Genomic DNA, 19306 nt, shown 5'->3' with positions numbered 1-19306 from the left:
AATCTGTGCACGAGATAAAAAATGCAGCACGCTTTCACACGAGTGCGCGCGTTTTCCGAACCGGTTCAGACCGGGCAGCACAAGGAGGATTGACGAGTACCAACGCCTGTCTCCAATGCCCAAGCGACAGAGTATTCAGGATTCTTTGTGTAAGCCAATAATCATTACAATAAACCCTGTTAATATGTAAAAAAAAAAAAAAAAAGAAGAAGAAGAAGAAAAAAAAGGCTAGTAGTTTAATGTCTGGTAACAGTGAGGCCCTCGATACTCTTTCTGTAGGTTTGTTTTTCGGCGTCTGTACTTCTGAGGGAACAAGAACATGTAGCAATAAAGTCCTGTTTGGGTCGTCGACTTTGTTGCGTGGCCAGTATCATGGCAGTTAATATTCTTGCGTATGATGAATCACATACCTCTCATAAAGATTATAACCATAAGAGTTTGCTTGCACACATCTCACCGGCACCGCGAGGTGTGAAGTAAAGCTTTTAGGTGACTCCATTATAATTGAATCCTCTAAATACAAAATATATTTGGGGAGAGGTCGGATCATTAAAGGCAATAGGTTGAGTGTTGAATCCATCCGTCTTTTCATCAAACGTATTGTTGAAAAATGCCGCACAAGGAAACACCTCTGCATTCATGCTGTAATTTCCTCTTTAGAAATGCTGTTATAATTGTTCAAGGTTGTGCAAGTAGGCCTAAAAGTGAAGACAAGAGACTGAAGTGGATACTTTTTATGTTCAGGCTGAATCACGAAGTTGCATTTAAGCTTGTTCCGTTTCTGTTGTCCTGTATCAGACCCAATCATATATTTTGTTACATTTTCTTCCTCAGGTAAATTAGTGCAATTTTTTTTTTATTTATAACAAATCTTTTCTCATTTGATCATGAATCGTGCAGCCCTATAGTGACGGTTATTTTACTCTATCAAAAACGTATTCTCCATCAGTTACCCCCATGAAGTTGGTTGCAGCAGTTTTTCTTGGTTTGTTTTCAAAAAAATAAGTGTGTTTGCATCTTCAATTTACAATAATATAAACAATATATATTTTTGCCTTTAAAAACGGTCACGTGTTTTAACATGCCTTAAGTGGAAGGCAGATACAGACATGCTTCAGTTTGGAATCGAAACAAGTCTCACAGGTGGCAGAGACATTCTACCCCTCACTTTAAAGGCACCCAGTGCAACTTTATGTAAACATTCAATGAAAAATAAACATTCAATTTCTAGTATTTTTTACACGTAGTAAGTTTCAATAACTCCATACCATTACATATCGACATTCAAGGAGCAAAGATGAGACGTCGTTGTGTGGTGAGAACTGATAGAAAATCGTAAACAACAACAATCGCCGGTGGGGAGAAGCCATTTTTCCATTGACTGGAAGCCTGCTTTATTTATTGTAGGTTACAAAAAATAAAGAAAATGGCGGCATTGTTGTTGTTATCGATTTTGTATCAGTTCTCACCACACAACGACGTCTCATCTTTGCTGCTTAAATGTCGGTATGTAATGGTATGGAGTTATTGAAACTTACTACGTGTAAAAAAGACTAGAAATTGAATGTTTATTTTTAAGCCTCGAAAGTTGCACTGGGTGCCATTAAAGTATTGCTAACCTTTGGCATATCGTTCTGTAGTCATGACGAAGTATTCAGATTTAGCGTTTTGATTATACATTTACCTCATAAATCATTACACACTGCTCTCCCCAGCATGAAAATACATATGCCACTTTCATTTAAAAAGTATTGGTATCGATATCGGCAATTCGGCTTATTCTGAGCCACGAGTCACGAGACCAGCCATAAAACCAGTAACCCTTTCTTAAGCTTTGGTTTGGTCGAGCGCAGGCTCCAGATGAGCCCGAGCTGTCGTGTGCAAAAACAACCGCGCCAGTTTCCCTGCCCAATCAGAACGCTCCGAGGGCGGGGACACACACACACACACACACACACACACACACACACACACACACACACACACACACACACACACACACACACACACACACACACACACACACACACACACACACACACACTCAGACACACACACCTGATCATTGTGTGGTGTACCCTTTATATTATAGGCCTACCTGAAGTTATGTTATAACCCAGTAGAAATGATTGAGTGACATTGCCATAATACCATGCAATATGATTTCTTGTCAAGGCCTATGTCGATACACTTGTTCTCGTGCCAATTTGCTCAGCAATTTCCCATAATGATCACAATTTCTAGGCATTATAGAAATAATATATATAAAATAAAAACAAATGGCAGCTTGATATAGGCAAGTATAAATTGATATGAACAAGTTTCGGAATTATTTTATTTCAGTTTCAAATATATTTGCACATTTAAGGAAAGTGGTGAGATTGGTCAATAAAAGATATAAAGCAAACAGAAACAAAACCAAACATGTATTAGCAATATTACACATTAAGTTATAAGAACTGTGAATGATATAGGCTGTGCAAGTTGAAAAATACCCTAACTTCAATGAGAAAATAGAATAATTGAATAGAATACAACAGTTGAATAGAATACGATAAATGTTTGGTAGGAGGAATTAGTTTGCCATCTGTGCTCGAGGCTGTCTGCCAGAACGCAAGGGAGTCGGGATGCATCGTTACCCAGCTGTGATTAGTTGAGTGCGACCTCTAGCGTTAGTTTCTTAGACCGCAATTAGTTATAGGGTTGTTTACAAAGTAGACATTCTCTTGCAAGTAATGCAATATTAATAAAGGAGTTAATTAAAAGGACTTTCTCCTTGAAAGGAGAAAGTTACTCTGACACATACAAATACCACCATATTATTATTTTGACAACAATATTCAATTCATACGTACGAATCCTGACTCACAACTTCCCTAAACGAATCTATAATTGTATGTAACAAATGAAACTCGGCCTATTCTAATGTTGCTGAAATTCTCTTGACGGAGGGATAATTAAAATTAAATATGGATGTAATGGATGCTTACAACCTCTTGGAGGCAGCATTGAGTTATATTCATATTCCGCTGAAACATTAGCGAGAGCGAGGTTTATAGGTTTTTTCCAATCATCAGACATTTATAGCTATGCTAGGATCTTGCAAATTTGGGTTTGCAGGGATGAGCTAATCTGATCTAAAATCTACTTAAAATGTTAAAATAAAAGACCTTGACATGAAAATAACAGTTATTATCTACTGTAAAACTATAAGCTAAACTATATATATATATATATATATATTTTAGGTAATACACTGAATAATTTTTCTGTTAAAAAATCGTTTAACTGAATGATTAACTTTGTTGCTCAGTGCTCGTTATGGAATTGCCTGGATTAGGGCCTATGATATCGATATGCCTGTTTATCATATCTGATGTGGCTGTTCACTCCTGACTAAAACATTTGCATTAGCTGAACCTGAACTACACAGGGAGTACTATAGCATTAAATGTAAAGGACATGCTTAATAACTGGTTTGATCCATTCATTCCAGTGTTGCACAATTTTGACAGTGTTCTTTGAATAAGTATTGAGAATGTATGTATATTTGCTGCATGTATATACATATAAATATGTGTGTGTGTGTGTGTGTGTGTGTGTGTGTGTGTGTGTGTGTGTGTGTGTGTGTGTGTGTGTGTGTGTGTGTGTGTGTGTGTGTGTGTGTGTGTGTGTGTGTATGTTTGCATGCATGTATGTACGTATGTTTGAATGGATGTATGAATGTAGGCAAAATGTAAATTTTAATTATGTGGATATAAACATATAGTGTGTATATTTTTATATGAAGTGACAGCAAGTCTCTGTGCACTGGATGTAAATCACCGCATATCATTGCAGTACCACACATTAAATATTAAAATTAGGAACTAGTTAAGTCAATATGATTTCATAAACCCCTCACCCCCACCACCCGCCCCCCTTTGTGGTGCATGAATTCATCTTCAACGTGCTCCGGCTGGCATTGTAAGTAGTTCCGGTGGTTTAGCTCGAGAGCGGAGTAGATGCACCCGGGATTTTGTGATTGAGCGCAAATCCGAATAGCGGGTCAAGTCTGCCTGTCATGATACCTAAATGACCGCACGACTGACCAATTAGACGTCTTTAGAGCCACTTGCAATCAGCTCGAGCCACGGCACCGTATAACGCTGGTGAATCTTTGTCTTCGAATGGGAATTCTCAAGTGTAGAGCAGGCGTCTGGAACCGCTGTACCTGAAGAAAATTGCCGGTTCATACTAACCTAAGAGGGTAAGCAGCCTTTATTGAAGGGGTTTGAAATGCCGATATCATCATTTTGGGTAACATTTCTCTCAATAGGAACACATTATCTCGGGCTCGACGTTTAATTAATACAGGCCGTGACAAGTTGTCTCTCTTCCAATATGAATGGTAATAACGCGGGTACTAGTTTTGTATCAAATATAAACTTATTTTTTCCTAAGTTTTCTTTTATAGATGCATGGGGCCGTAACGAAACTATGGCCGTAATGATTGAATTATGTCACATGTAGGAGGCTACTTTTTACACCGATGATTCAAGTTTCATAGGCAGGCTTTCACAACGTGCCATAATACATGCGTATCGCCGATGACTCGTGCAACTGTGGGCACTCTTTGAAGTGACACTATTGCAATGCAAAGGCTAACTATTGGACTGAAATTTAGCATATTGGACTATTCTATATATGTTTGGCAGCAGATCGTTTTTGTGCAGACAAAAGCTTAAACTTTGCTTTCTTACAAAGTTGCTGCGCACTATTCTATTTTCAAGACAGACTCATTAACATGTAGAATGTGTGTGTGTGTGTGTGTGTGTGTGTGTGTGTGTGTGTGTGTGTGTGTGTGTGTGTGTGTGTGTGTGTGTGTGTGTGTATTTATGTATGTATGTATGTATGTATGTATGTATGTATGTATGTATGTATGTATGTATGTATGTATGTATGTATGTATGTTTGTATGTAGCTATGTAGGCTATGTATGTATTTATATATATATATATATATATATATATATATATATATATATAGGCCTATACATATACATATGTGTGTATGCATGTTTGTTTTTGTGTGTGTGAATGTTTGTAAATATGTATGCATGTGTAATATTCAGGGCATGTATTTGAACACTAGAATTACATATTGGCAATCAAGAAGGATTGTCACAGTGTGTGTGTGTGTGTGTGTGTGTGTGTGTGTGTGTGTGTGTGTGTGTGTGTGTGTGTGTGTGTGTGTGTGTGTGTGTGCGTGCGTGCGTGTGTGTGTCTGTGTCTGTGTCTGTGTGTTATTGGATTTTCACAGTTTGTGTGTGTGTGTGTGTGTGTGTGTGTGTGTGTGTGTGTGTGTGTGTGTGTGTTGTATGGTTTCAACAGTGTATGTGTGTGGGACACAACAGAGCAAGCCTTAATGGATAGTTTTTATTACAGCGGTATGATTGATAGAATTAATACAATTGTTTGTGGGAGATCTGATCGGATGCTGATTGTCGGCTGGTCTTGCCGCCACAATTTAGCATTAACAGACTAAACAAAATAATATCGTATTTGGATCCCCATCGAACACACCCTGTCCATCCATTTATCAATTCAGCAATCAAAATCAAAAGCTGCACGACAATATGATGTATGGTCGACTCAATATTGTTATTTAATAACTTGGAATAAAATTGACGACACAAAACAGGGAGGATAAGGACACTCAGATGAACCAAACTTTCAGCAATTGACTCAACAAAGCCCATTCACCCGCGCCCTCGTGAACAGCATGCCGTTGTTATTCATTTCATTACACAGGCTCCCTCCCTGCCCATGGTAGTTAACCGCCCCCTAACTCTGAGCTAGGAGGCTAGATCCTGGGGTCCCACACAGTCAGCAGGTTGTTCACTCAGGGTCATAGATGACACTGTCCTTTACTGGGGGTCTCTGCCATTCTCTGACCTGGCATGTCTGGCTCGGGACCGCGGGTCACGCACATGTCCTGCCCCCCCCCCCCCCCCCCCGATGTGCCTGCTAGGGAGCTGTGAAGAGCCGGTTCGCTTCGTGATTTAGCCGGGGCCTTTCGTCGAAAGTGTCTTACAGTAAATTACGATTTAGGAACAGGGATTGGTTCGGTGCTCAAGGCTCCATTTCAGAAAACAGACATCTACCTGTACTACTTCAACTCTATTCAGCAGACACTCTCATCCAGATCTAAGTGATTCTTTAATGAGAAGGTTGTCTGGCGTCTGGCTCCGGGATGGCTGCGGGGAGACGTCGGACAATGGGGGTCCGTCCGGTCCCAGAATGTTGCAAGCTGGGAGTCACCGAAGAAGCCCTGACTAGGGTCCCCCCCGCTGTCCCCCTGGCTGTGATGCAGGCTTGTTGAGCGCTGCTCAGAGTGGGTGGGGAGCCTCCAGCGGTGCCTCTGGGAGGGGTTGGCGAGCGCGGCTGGGATCAGGATGTGAACGTCAGCTCTCGTTTCTCAGTCTGAGCACATTCGTTCCTCAGGGGTGGGGGGAGTCTCGACGATGCAGAGGCAGATCCGGGAGGCAGGGGGATGCAAATTTTGACATTCTCTCCTGGCCGATCACTGACCCCTCAGTAATCGGTTATTATACGTTAAGTGATGAGGTTAGAATTAGAGTTAGGAGGCACCCTGTGCGGTCTGTGACCCGTGAAGCATTAGGGAAGTCCGTCGTAATGACTCATTTAGAGGACATCCAACCGGATGATCGTACCATCGACTGCACAGCAAGTCTATTAAAGATTGAGCCAATAGAACATTTAGGTACGCTTAGAAACTTTGATATGTGAGTCGAATTGTAATAACATCAATCGAATTTAATAGCACAATTTAATAGCCCTTTTACCCAGAGGTCAAATAGTTGGCAGTCTCTATTTCCTCGTCTTAACGTGTCGCCTTTTAATAGTTGTTTTTCTCTTGTCTTTATTGCTTATTTTTTAAAAGTTAACCTCAAGTAGCCTCAGCACATGACTAGGGTTACCAGTTAGAACTCTTTAGAAATTAGGATTTTAGCCTGAAGTAGCCTTATTTTATGATGACAGTGAATAATGTTAGTTATTTCCTGGGTCCACCGAGAATGGCAGTTTATCCGCTTGTATTTACTAGCGCACACATTAAAGTAAGTATCGATTGTTCAATCGTATTACATTTAAACATGCACTGTGGAGTTTAAACCTTTCACTTTTGCGTGTTAATGGCAAACACTGAACCTGTTGGCTATCTGCCCTTCTGTAGATCCTGGGTACCTCCAGAGCACTTCATAATTTAAGGAGAAACAAACCCCAACACCACGCCATTTGTTTGTATTAGATTAATCCCTTTATTGGTTTATCACTTGCGATGGAAAATATAGCCTCTTATTGGCTGATATGGTTACCTGGTCACCTGCTGATTAAGCGTTGATTGGATACACCTTTATGCAATTTTTTAAAGGCAGGGTCATGGGTTTGGTTCTATTCAAAATGACAATGATGGAAGAACGCACCAGATTCTGGTGGGTTTTGTGCTAGCTGTTATGCTAGCTGGCTGTAAGCATGACGCAAGAGCGCCGTAATGGTCATGGATTCAGTGTAATGGAGTGTGGTACCTGTGGTTATTTAAGATAACCTACTCTGCTTTTAGCAAATGAGCACAGAATGAGTCATGAGTATTGTTGTTATAAGACAGGAAACGGTGTTGGCTCCGCAAAGATTTAAACTCCAGCAGATGGGAGTAGCAGAGAAGAATGGCATGGTCTGCGACCAACAGTCATAGAGCAAGGCAGGTTATATAGGGTGGGTGGTGAGACCCTGTTGAATGGGTGTGTTGGATCCTGAAGGATCCAGGCAGGTTATCTTCATTGGAGATCGTCTCTGTGTTCGCCATAGCTCTGGGTTCGGTTGGCTGATCCTCATCCGCGAAGGCACCTGAGATACAGACTGTTCTGGCTCAGAGCACAACTGGAGCGAAGAAGAAGTGAAGAATGACCTTGTTGTCGGTCAATCCTGGCGAATGGCGTACGTCTCAAGTTGTAGTCTGTGGCCGACTCTCAGGAGCACCTTGGCCGTCTCAAGCAGCACCTCTGTAAATGTATCCTAGTGAATGGCTTTGAGCGGTGAATGAATAGCTCGAAGGTGGATGGAGTCCAGGGTGAAAGAGGAGGCTTTAAAACCTTTGCGTAACATGTTGAATTGAAAAGAACGTATTAAAGACTGTAATTACATTTTTGACGTGATGTAAGTAACCCATCATTTTTACCACTCTTTTTCAGTAGTGTATGACAGTCCTATTTGATGATGGTTCATATACCACCGTATGTTCTGTTCTGCACAGTTGAGTGCCTTTACTATGAATGAATAGAGGACGCACCCACTTCTTCACATTGTGAGGCAGTGCTAAACACCAAGCAGGGCCTGTGATGCAATACTGCTGGAAAACAGGCTATGGTTAATGGCCGTTTTAACTACACTGATATATTATTAATCAGTATTACAGGATTACGATATTATACACACAAACACACACACACACACACACACACACACACTTTCATGCATGTTAAAGTTTTTTAACATGCATGAAACTTAAAGGGATATAAACTGTAAACACAGAGGTAATCGATTAACCTGCCAGAGGTTTTAAATCCATGTGGTAGAAGTAATAGTTTTGCGACTCCGGATTCACTGTATAGTTATTAAGCTGACACGATGGAAATTAGGAACATGTTGGTTAGTTGCTGGTAGGGGTAAGGAGCATTAAAGCAAGCCTACAGGTATACTGCAGACTTTTGGGATCGAACCAAGTAGTAGCTTTTGGCGTGGAGTTGACTTAACTATCTTGCCCCTCACATCTTTCTTATTTTTATCCATGTTCATGAAATAAAACAAAGACCTAACAAAACAAACCATAAAACAGAAAAAAACTGAGGTAAAGTTGAACTATGACCTTAAGTTCAGCTGAACTATGACCTGGACAGCCATGAAACGATGTTGAGGTGGGAAATAACAAAAGTGTCTGTCAAGCCATAGCACAGTAGTCCTAGTGAAAATAAAAGGAAGTGCAACAAAGACACCAAGATTTCGATGCGCGAGAGGAGATCATGATGTCCCTGATTTGGAAGCGTCTTTAATTCTTATCAAGATGAGAGCTGTCTGAACACATTTCTCTCATCATTATTTGTGCTGAGATTTACGCGCGCCCTTAAATGGTGTTGATTGAGGGTAATTTGGCTTTTTAATTGCGGAACAGCTGCCACACTCAGTGTTGATTGCCATTGTAGACACTCTCAATAGATCACTTGTAGACCCCTAAATGCCTCATTAAAATGTTTTATGCCGAATTGTGTGAATCGTGCTGGGACGTAATGTTTTTTTCTTTTCTCCGGTTCTGATTTGTGTTTTATCATCAGAAAGGTCGTTGTAATTATCGTCAATGTCATCAAATGCGTTGCTAAGAAATGAGTTTCGAGTTCGTGACTTTTTCGAAAGTTGAATTAACAGCTATTTGTGGGCCGTAGGAATTTTCAATCGCGTTGCCGCTGATAAAGACCCACTTAACCATATGCCAGCGCATGAATCACTCTGTCATTCATCGTCATTTAGGGTTGTCTGCCCCCATATTCATCACAATCAATAATCTATTTGCAAAATTGATGAGTTAAAGATAGTGTCAAGCAGATTCTTTATCCTTTTGCTTCATATTCATATAGTATGATTTACCAAACAGAGTTATATCAAAATTGGGTTAAATCGATGCAGTTACCCAATACCAAACTGGAGTAAATACAAGAGAAAGGATTGACAACGAGTATTACAGTATTCCGGCATACAAAAGGCATTTTCATAGCTCCTATGAAGAATAACAAAACAATTATAACGGAGTTTGATGTCTCAATATTTATATTTCAACCTTTTCATGGGTGTGTAGTAATACATCTCGACAGGTGATGCACTCTGTACCCGCCTGAGTGGTCTTTATTGCAACATAAAAACTCCAGAAAACAATATTATACTGAGATATATAAGATCACAGCTCCAAGCCACTGACTCCAGTTTGTGGTCCGTGCGGTGAATAACATATTCACCCGCCTCAGCCATAGTCTTTATCCGAGTCAACAGACTCAGGCTCACCTCTGCATGTGAATGCTATTACCTGGAATAATGTTCAAACCTGTTTGTTTGTCTGTATATGTATATATATATATATATATATATATATATATATATATAATATGCGAGTACATGCGCCGGTTTTCTGGTTCATATATTCATAATTCCTGATTTCAAAATATCTATTTTCTAGATAGTCATTACTTACCTAGACTTTGTAACTGCTAGCCTGATGTCATGTGTTCATTGGTGACTTTATTATTTCAAGATGGCTCTCAGGTTTAAAGTCTAGAAAAATCCACATGAAATGTATAGAAAAGTAGAATATGTATCCTATGATAAATCCAAGCGACAAAACAATCTAATATGAGAGACAATAAATTGCGGCCATGTAGGTGATAAGTTTTATTATTTAGTGCTGATAGAGCTAAAGTAATGTCCTTACCAAATGAGGAATTTGGATCTACAGGAAAATCGAATCTTATAGTTGGATTAAAATGGATATCATATACATCACCTTAAAATGCACAATCTGATATAGTCTGTAAAATGAGTCCTAAAACGATATTTGAATAATCAAGAATAGGGTTAGTGCTCTGGATATTTGATATGAGTTGCAGTAGCTAGAATCCCTCAGACACAAAAGTCACTAATCAGATTATTCCATGATTCAGTACACTCACTACCTTAAAATACCCTTCATCACAGAGTGAAAAGGAGACTTGGAATAGATACCTATTTTTTCACTCTCTCTCTCTGTCCCTCTCTCTCGCTCTTTCCCTCTCTCTCTCTCTCTCTCTCTCTCTCTGTCTCTCTGTCTCTCTGTCTCTCTGTCTCTCTGTCTCTCTCTCTCTGTCCCTCTCTCTCGCTCTTTCCCTCTCTCTCTCTCTCTCTCTCTCTCTCTCTCTCTCTCTCTCTCTCTCTCTCTCTCTCTCTCTCTCTCTCTCTCTCTCTCTTTTCTCCTCTTGTTGTCCCTCTATCGCTCCCTCCCTCTTTATTTTTAGTTTGCTTTGGTTCCAGTGAGTGCTCCAGGTTACTGTAATCTTCCTACAGGCCACAGAAAAGAGCACATCATCTGGAATCAAATAAAGTAAATCCTTTCATCTTGTCAAACAAAATCCAGCTTTGATTCCGTTCGAAAGGCATTTCCCTGATTTGAGGGCGAGAGATGTAACAGATGAAATGGAGGGATGATCACTTTCAGAGAGGAACCTGTCGTCCTCCGCATGCTCCGTGCCGGCGAGGCCGGTGGCAAACCTCACCGCTTGAGTGCCAGAAAGCGTGAACTTTGTGTGCGAAAGCCTGCGTTTCTCCCCCGAAACCCTGCATCACATCACATCGCTTTTAACGACAAAACCATTTCTAACCAATTTGCATTTAAAACAACGTAATTCTGAAACAACCATCCAAAAGTTGCAATAGCCTACATGTAAAAACAGCAAAAAAAGAAACCAAAGAAATGTAAATGACTCCCCATTAGAAAGCTCTACAAAGCCCGAGCCCAAGTGAAAGGGCCTAAAGGTTTCCAAGGGCGTGTTTCCATTATTAATGCTATTCACCAAGCCCACTAACTTTTTAAGGTTGGCGTTGTTGGTTCCTTTCATCTATTTCTGTTGGAAAATTAATGAATTTTTAAAGAGGAGGGAGGCGATGCTGGATGTGGGACTGGATACGGCGATGCAGTCTAGGGTACCAGCAGTGACGCTGCTGAGCCATAACCCCCTTTTACAGCACTAAGTACGGGTTCACGCACAGCCTCGCGCTGTCTCCGGGGACTCTCTCGCTGGGAGTGTACCGAAATGCCGCACTCGTATGTTTTATTTATGACAAATTTATGAGGTTTTATTTTCTCCCCCGGAATCTCGATCTCATTGGTGTTTTTTCCGTCAATAGCGGCATGTCCCCCACCTGGTTGCCAACTTCTCCTATTCTCGGGTAGATCTTCCCAGGGGTTGTGTTCAGTGTGGGCTGAAGTTAAATATTTAGTTGGGGCTCCTCCGGTTCTCCTTAGGGGTATCTCGTGGTGATCTACTGGGCCTCCGACGGGAGGATTCACGGTCTTGGAGTGGTGCACATTTCAAAGGTTGGAAAAACCTTGCGCGGGAACGACACACCTTTCTTTCATATTCCTTCATCGTGTGGCATGAAATACCAAGGCTGAGCTCCACACCTCTGGGTGATCATCTGATCTCAACTGCCATTCTTCTTTTATCAAAGTGAAATACTTCATTTCCACACATCATGTGTATTTTTTGATTTGATTTTCAAACACACAAACACACACACACACCTTACCCACCTGGTTTTCAAGGCCCAACCCCCCCCCCCCCCCCCCCCCCCGCATCCCACCCCCTCTCCCTCCGAAACATGATTAGTCTTCCCTCGTCGACTTGGGTCTCGGCGACTGCACGCGCCGAGCGCGGAATGATGATTACGGATGTTAGCGTCATTGAGCGAGCGGTGAGTGCCCAGCACAAGGCCAGCGCCGTGGCCCCCGATGTACCATAATTGAACCTATTCAGCGGCACGTTTTCAGCCACTGCAAAGGAAAGTAATTAAGATGTCGGATTTGGCTTCTCGGACCCCTCTTTTCTCGCGCGTCTTGAATGGCCCACATCTCTGGACACGGCCTCGCCTTGCCTACAGCGATTCTTTTGACACGTTGAGCACACACCCCCCCCCCCCCCCCCCCCCCCCCCTCCACCCTGTTCCCAGGAGCCCCCCATCCCTCCCAACCCCCCCCCCACCCCAACCTCCCGGTCAGGCACACGGGTATTTTCGTGGTTACTTTTGCGCTTTCGTCTGAAAATATTTGGATTCCTTTTTTCTTCTTGTGCCTCCCCCCCCACTCCCACCGCCGCAGAACCCATCTCCCCCCCCCCCCCCCACACACACCACCACCCACCCCCCTCCCATTCCTTCACTCCATTCAAAGTTCTCTATTAAAATGCAGAAGCGCAAAGCTTCGGCTGGGTTTAAAAGCCTGCGAGCAGCGGGGGGCTGTTAGCTGTTAGTGATGCATTCAGCTGAGTGAGTGCATCACAGCCACCAAGTCTAATGGTTGAATACATTCAATCACACAACAACAACAACAACAACTTACACACACACATACACACACACACACAGACACGCACACAACTCTTTAAAGGGGCAAGATCCATCTTCTTGGGAAAGTGATGTATTGAAGTTCAATGAATGGTTTTCAGTTTCCAGTAATCACTAATGTCCAAAAATCTCAGCTCTCTTCTTTGTTTCCCATTAATTGCTTGTAATTTTTTGGTAAAAGCCTGGCAGGTAGTTATTATTACAAACCATTTTGGTACATATTTTAAAGTGCTGTGTGAATTTGTAATATGTTATTTGACATTTGGCAGTTTTAGCGTATTAATAATAATTTTAAGAGCATCGCCAACCACCTCAAACTTTGGGGATTCATTAAGAGGCCTACCCACCGCCCAGACTCAAACCAACGGCCAACTGCCTGTATCGGACCGTGATTGCCTCTAGCACATTGCTCCGTTGCCACAGCAATGTGCACACAACCAATCAGAGTATCCGACGGCTCAAATCCTCAGACCGTCAACGACCTCAGACTTTGTTGAATCGGACCAGACGCCGTCCGCACGGTTCCAAAAGCTTCCAACACAGCTGAACACACTGACCAGATTTGTTCCCGCACGCGTCCGATTCTCCCCAAACGTTTCAGATGGCCAACGGTTGGGCCAGTGTACTGTGTAGCAGCCGTAATGGCTGCACGACTCCTGTTCCAGAGTGGCCAGGAGCAGCACTGGGCTCCTCCCTGCCGCTCAGTAGGCCTGTCCTTAGTTAGCCCACTTCATTGATTCATTGATTGATGTTGCTTAATCCTCTGTGTGGTCGACAAGGTGTCATAACCCCCTCTCTCCCACTCACACACACACAAAAAAATACAAACACACAAACACGCACGAAAATGTACGCACAGAAACGCACACACAAATACACACAAACGCTCCCTGTGTAAAGCTCTTTGGATGCTTTGCAATATAAATTCAGTGAATTACTATTATTATTACTATTCTATGCACTGCAACAAATCAAAGCGGTTAAAGAAATAAAAAGCAATGACCTCTGAGGTTATCAGACTAGTGTTAGCGAAGATGTGTTTTAACGCCTCTACATAGCCTTGCAGAGTTGGGTTCTTTGCACCACTAAAGTATGTGGCTAGCATCCTGTGGTCTGTGCGTCAAGGGAAGTATATCTGGCAGGAGCACAAGAAGTAAGAAAGTAAAGGCCGTTTAACTGTCCCTGATGTAATTGCCTCTCAGTTGCATCTGTTTGTCTAATTTGTAGCGTGACCGTAGAGCACTCTGTGTGGAGCGAGAGTCTGCAGGCACTTCCTGCATCTAAAACTCAGATGGACATTGAACACAACGCTTGAATTTGTGTATGGGGAGAGCTTGTCTCTGTGCAGTATTGTGCATACATATCTACTCAGGCTCTGCCTCTTCTCTGCAGTTTGAAACTCGTGAATTGTTCACTTTATAATCAGTTTATAGTCCTCGGTTTTAAAGATGTAGCGGTGTTCGTAAACAACAATTCAAAAGGATTTTGGCAGTTGAACTTGGATCGGGGCCATTCTCTTGAAGATGCAACTAAAATAAAATCAATGAGAGCAATTGCCAAGGTCAACGCACACATGCACCCAATCGCACATTGGATGTGGGTCGAATGAAGTGTGCAGTCCTGACCCTTCCCCCCCTTGACAAAGTTTCACAGAGCTTCACCTTAAAATCCCTCCGGTACACAAACTGTAGACATTGAGCGTCCGTTCATGTCTTTCAAATCGTACACCCATTCCCCTGGTACACATTCGAATTCAGTTCATGAATCAAGCGAACTCTGAGGACATTTATGTGCATTGGCGCAAACATACACATGTTCCCCTTATATCAGCATTGTTGTCTCGATTGCTTCCCAGAGTAGGGGGGGCTCAGGGAGAAAGAAGCCTCTCAACGGTATGGAGACAGCGTACCAAGGTCAATGCAGCCACTCTCCCAGCTGGGTGCAGCGGCCTCTCCGCTAGACGCCGGAAACATCTGAACACGGGTCTTGCTTTTCTCTGTTTAGGCCCACCGATCGCACTAGGCTGCCGTTCCAACAACGTTAAACAGGGCTTTTTGAAAGTGGTATCCAACGTGGATGAAAATACCCACCACCAAAACATTGCATTTTACATTTACATTTAGGGGATTCCGCTGACGCTTTTATCGAAGAATTACAACCATTCATTCACACGTTCACACACCGACGGCGGAGTCAACCACGCAGGGCGACAGCCAGCTCGTCAGGAGCAGTTACACCTCGACGCTCATCTAGGAGGAGCCGGGGATCGGAGTAGCTTGCCGTTCAGTTCCATTACAGTAAGGATGAGCAAAACTTGTATGACTTGTACTGCGGACGTATATTTGTCGTGATCCGTGAAGGATGAGGGAAAGTGTGCACTTGTATTGCCGAAAAACTTCGGACGGATGAAAAATCGGTGCTTTTTCGCTTCATCCAACGCAGTCGGTGTGGACACGACCTGAGTCGACCGGGTACTTCGTCTCTTCCAGGCCCCCCCCTTCATGTGGCCCTCTTCCCCCAGAAGCCAAGTGGTTCTACGACCACTGCACCCCCTGCCAGCTCCAACTCTGTCTGCTCCACCTCCCAACACCACCTCCTCCATTTTCACCCGCCTCCCGTCCCCCCGTGTTGGCTGCTTGGGATTAGTCATCAGCGTAGCTCCCCGCTAGGCTAACGTAGCTACGCCGCCGCCGCCGCCGCGGAGCGCTAGCCTGCCCACGCTTCCAAACTCCCCGACAACAACAGCAACAGCAGCAGCTAAGGAGACACAGCAGGCTGGGGCTTGTGGCGCGTTGATTTGAGTCCTCCTTTTAATGAGAAGAAAATAAGTATATGCTGTTGTGCTTTTCTCTTCCCGACACGCACACACACACACACACACACACACACACACACACCACCTCCACTAACTTCCCTTCAGCAGGAAAAAAGTGTACTAATTATGATGGCTTCCTGGGATTTCGAAGGAGGGGGAGGAGGAGGAGGAGGAGTGGGGGTTGGCCTTTTATCGGGCATACCCCTCCCTCTTCCCTCTCTCTCCCTTGCGTTCCTCTCTCCAGCTTTTCTCCCTCCTTTCTCTCTCCCTCGTCTTTTTCTCCTCCCTCCCCTCCCCCCCCTTCTCAACTCCCTCTCCCACTTCTCCCCTCCCCTCCCCCCATCTCTTTTCTTCCACTCCCCGGCGTGGCGAATGTGTTCTAAACATTTATTTTTCTGCTACTAGTAATTAAGCGAGGGGTTTTGTGTGTGTGTGTGTTGCAGGCATGGAGTATTTCTCCCAGTCTTCTACCTCCTGGTGCTTATAGATCTCCAGGGGGGATCAGTGGAGAGGAGGAGAGGCACAGGGGCTTGTGTTCCCTCCCCCCCCCCCGGTAGGCAAGAAGCCCATTGAAGTTCTCTCCCAGCGAGATGAGTTATAGGGACCGTGAATGGAGAATGCGTGGGCCTTTCGTTGCTTTGTTGTTGAAGGACGAACAGGGGTTATTTCGTAGGATGCAGGATGAAGGTTGTTGTTGTTCTTTTAGGATGGAAAAGGCGATGTATATCCCGAGGAGATCGGATACATTCAATGGCGGTTAACTCTTCGCTGGTCAGGGTTTAAGAGTTTGCGTTTGGACCCGCTGGGCAGCTGCGTTTTTTCGGACCGCCCTGAATTCTGGGGCGAGTTCGTTTATTCCCGTGGTGGATGTTTTCTTTTCAGCGCATTGCGCTGGAGATCATTTGTATCGACTCCATACTTGTTATGGATTTGAGGGGTTGGATCAAGTGGAGTCCTCCTGAACCTCATTGATTAACCGATAGTAAATCAAATGATGGGCCAACGGTGTTAGCACAAGGCTTGGGGGCCAGCCCGCTTTCCATGCCTGCAGTATTGCTTTCCATTTGTCTGGATATACGCTGCTGTGCTGGAATGCACCGCGTCCTTAGAAGGAGTTAGCTTAAAAGTTGTTTGATCAATTCCTTCCCATTTGCCACCCATCATTTCCTGGTAAATGCCATTGAAAGGGTTGTGTGGGTAATCACATTTTTGGGCGAATAGGGCACCCAAAAGTTGCACCCATTGCTCATACAATGACTGGGGGATCGATCCCGAGCGACGAACGAAACAACAACACAATCGGATTAAAAATGTTTGCTCCAAACTTTCCAACCGAGTCCTGCTGCTTGTGCGATCGTATCAGTCAGTCGGTCCCAAACTCTCCCTCGTCTGCCCTGATGAAACATTCAGTGAGTGCACGCCATCACAGGGTGCGCACGGAAAGGCTGACAACCCACGTGCCCCGGAGCCGCACTGTGTTATTGAGTAAAAAAAACGGATTTGAACCTCTCCACCCTCCCGATGTTAACGCTGCGCTCTACCAATCGAGGTAAAACGCATAATTGGAAACCAAACAAAAACCAGTGTTTGGGGTCTACTGACCATGGGGGCTGAATATCGGAGACCATGTTTCACGATGTAGGTGTGTCGCTAATGCAAGTTAAAATAGGCGTTTATACAGATATTTCGGACGCCGTTTTGCGATTTTTTTCTCTGGGACATTTATTGGGGATGGGAGTGCGACCGCTTTCACTCCTCCGACATTCCGGGCTATTCTTGGGTGGAGTAGGGCTTTAAAGTATTTCACACAAGTCTCCTCACAACCCCCACCCCCACCAACCCACCCCGCCCACCCAAGCCCTGCCTCCTTCCAAGTGGTCCTCCCGGTCCAGATGAACCATGCCGGCCCAACCTCAACCAGCTGACCTTCTTTTTTGGTTAAGGCTAGAGGGATCAGAGGTCTGGGAGGTTGAGTGTGGGGGGGGCCGTGAGCATGGAATTGACGGGAGAGTGAGACATGACGGTGGGGAGAATATGGGTTGTTTGGGGGCGGGGCGCGAGGTTACAGAGGGGAGTCGAAGGGAAGTTCATCTTTATGGAAGAAAAAAAAAGTGGGACAAATGTTTCAGCGCCTCCTGCAGAGGCTTAGAACTCCCCCTCCCCCCCCCCCCCCCCCCCCACGCTTCCACGGCCCCCCTAACACTTCCACAGCCCACAACCCCAGCACCCTCACCTCTGTTTGGCAGACGTTCGTGAAAACAATTCCCCAGATTTTAGTCACTCACAGATCCAATTCCCGTTTCCACTGTAGAGGGGGGAAACCAGAGTGACAGGAAGAGACAGAACAGAGAGAGAGAGAGAGAGAGAGAGAGAGAGAGAGAGAGAGAACACAAAGACAGAGGAAACAAAAACAGAGAGAGAGAGAAAGACAGAGAGACAGTTAGAGGTAGACAGAGAGACAGTTAGAGACAGACAGACAGAGAGAGAGTTTTAGATACCCGGTCTGGATGGCTTGTGAGGTTGTGTAGTATTAATATCTCATGAAGGCTGTAGCTCACCCACGCCGTGTTGCTCCGCGTTGTGCTTGGTTGTGTGTTGCAGCGGCTGAATGAACGACTCGACAACATGCGGCGAGGAAGGAGTCGGCCTTCATCCTCCTCTTCCTCTGTGAATTCCCCAGATGCTTTGGCCCGCCGAGAGATGGAACGGACCGGAAAGTGTGAGGCACATGGAACGACTCGTACTCTGTTTTATATCTGTGTTTTTTTAAAGATGGAAAATAGTTGCTGTTTGTGTCTATTTCGGAGCTCCGTGCTAGGTAGTATCGATTGATAAGTTACAATGATACCCTGATGAGTTCTGCAAGTCTAATTTTAGACTCACGAATCCCTGCGTGGTGGAAGACACATGACAAATTGAACCGGTTTATTTGAATGAGATAAACAGATGGAATAAACAAGCCTCTTTCTATGTCTCTCTTTCTTTCCCTCTCTCTCTCTTTTCCAGACGTGAACCAGGGGCAAGGCATTACAGCAAATCCTCTGTGAATCTACGTCTCCTCCTCCCCCTCCTCCTCCTCCTCCTCCTCCTCCTCCTCCTCCTCTCCTCCTCCAGCTCTTCCACCTCCCCTCCCCCGACCTTGTCTTCCTCCTCCTCCTCACACCAGAGTCTCCTTCCCGTGTGACCCTCTCCCCCCTCCCTTCTCCTGCCCCCCCCCCCCCCCCCCCCCCCCCCCCCCCCCCCCCCCCCCCACCCCCCCCAACAGATCCCCCCCCCACCCCCCTCTCCCCCCCTC

The 19306-nt window shown here is 44.4% G+C and overlaps 1 long non-coding RNA gene across 1 annotated transcript; it reads left to right on the top strand.

Moving 5' to 3' along the window:
• Positions 1-3926: 3926 nt before the first annotated feature.
• On the top strand, positions 3927-19205 carry LOC132457406 (uncharacterized). The gene is made up of 3 exons (XR_009525621.1): positions 3927-4249; positions 18613-18730; positions 19018-19205. It is a non-coding gene; the product is annotated as an uncharacterized LOC132457406 (long non-coding RNA).
• Positions 19206-19306: the final 101 nt, after the last annotated feature.

This window comes from Gadus macrocephalus, chromosome 1 (genome assembly GCF_031168955.1).
Source record: "Gadus macrocephalus chromosome 1, ASM3116895v1".
Classification (NCBI taxonomy): domain Eukaryota; kingdom Metazoa; phylum Chordata; class Actinopteri; order Gadiformes; family Gadidae; genus Gadus; species Gadus macrocephalus.
This window is presented reverse-complemented; position numbering and strand designations above follow the sequence as displayed.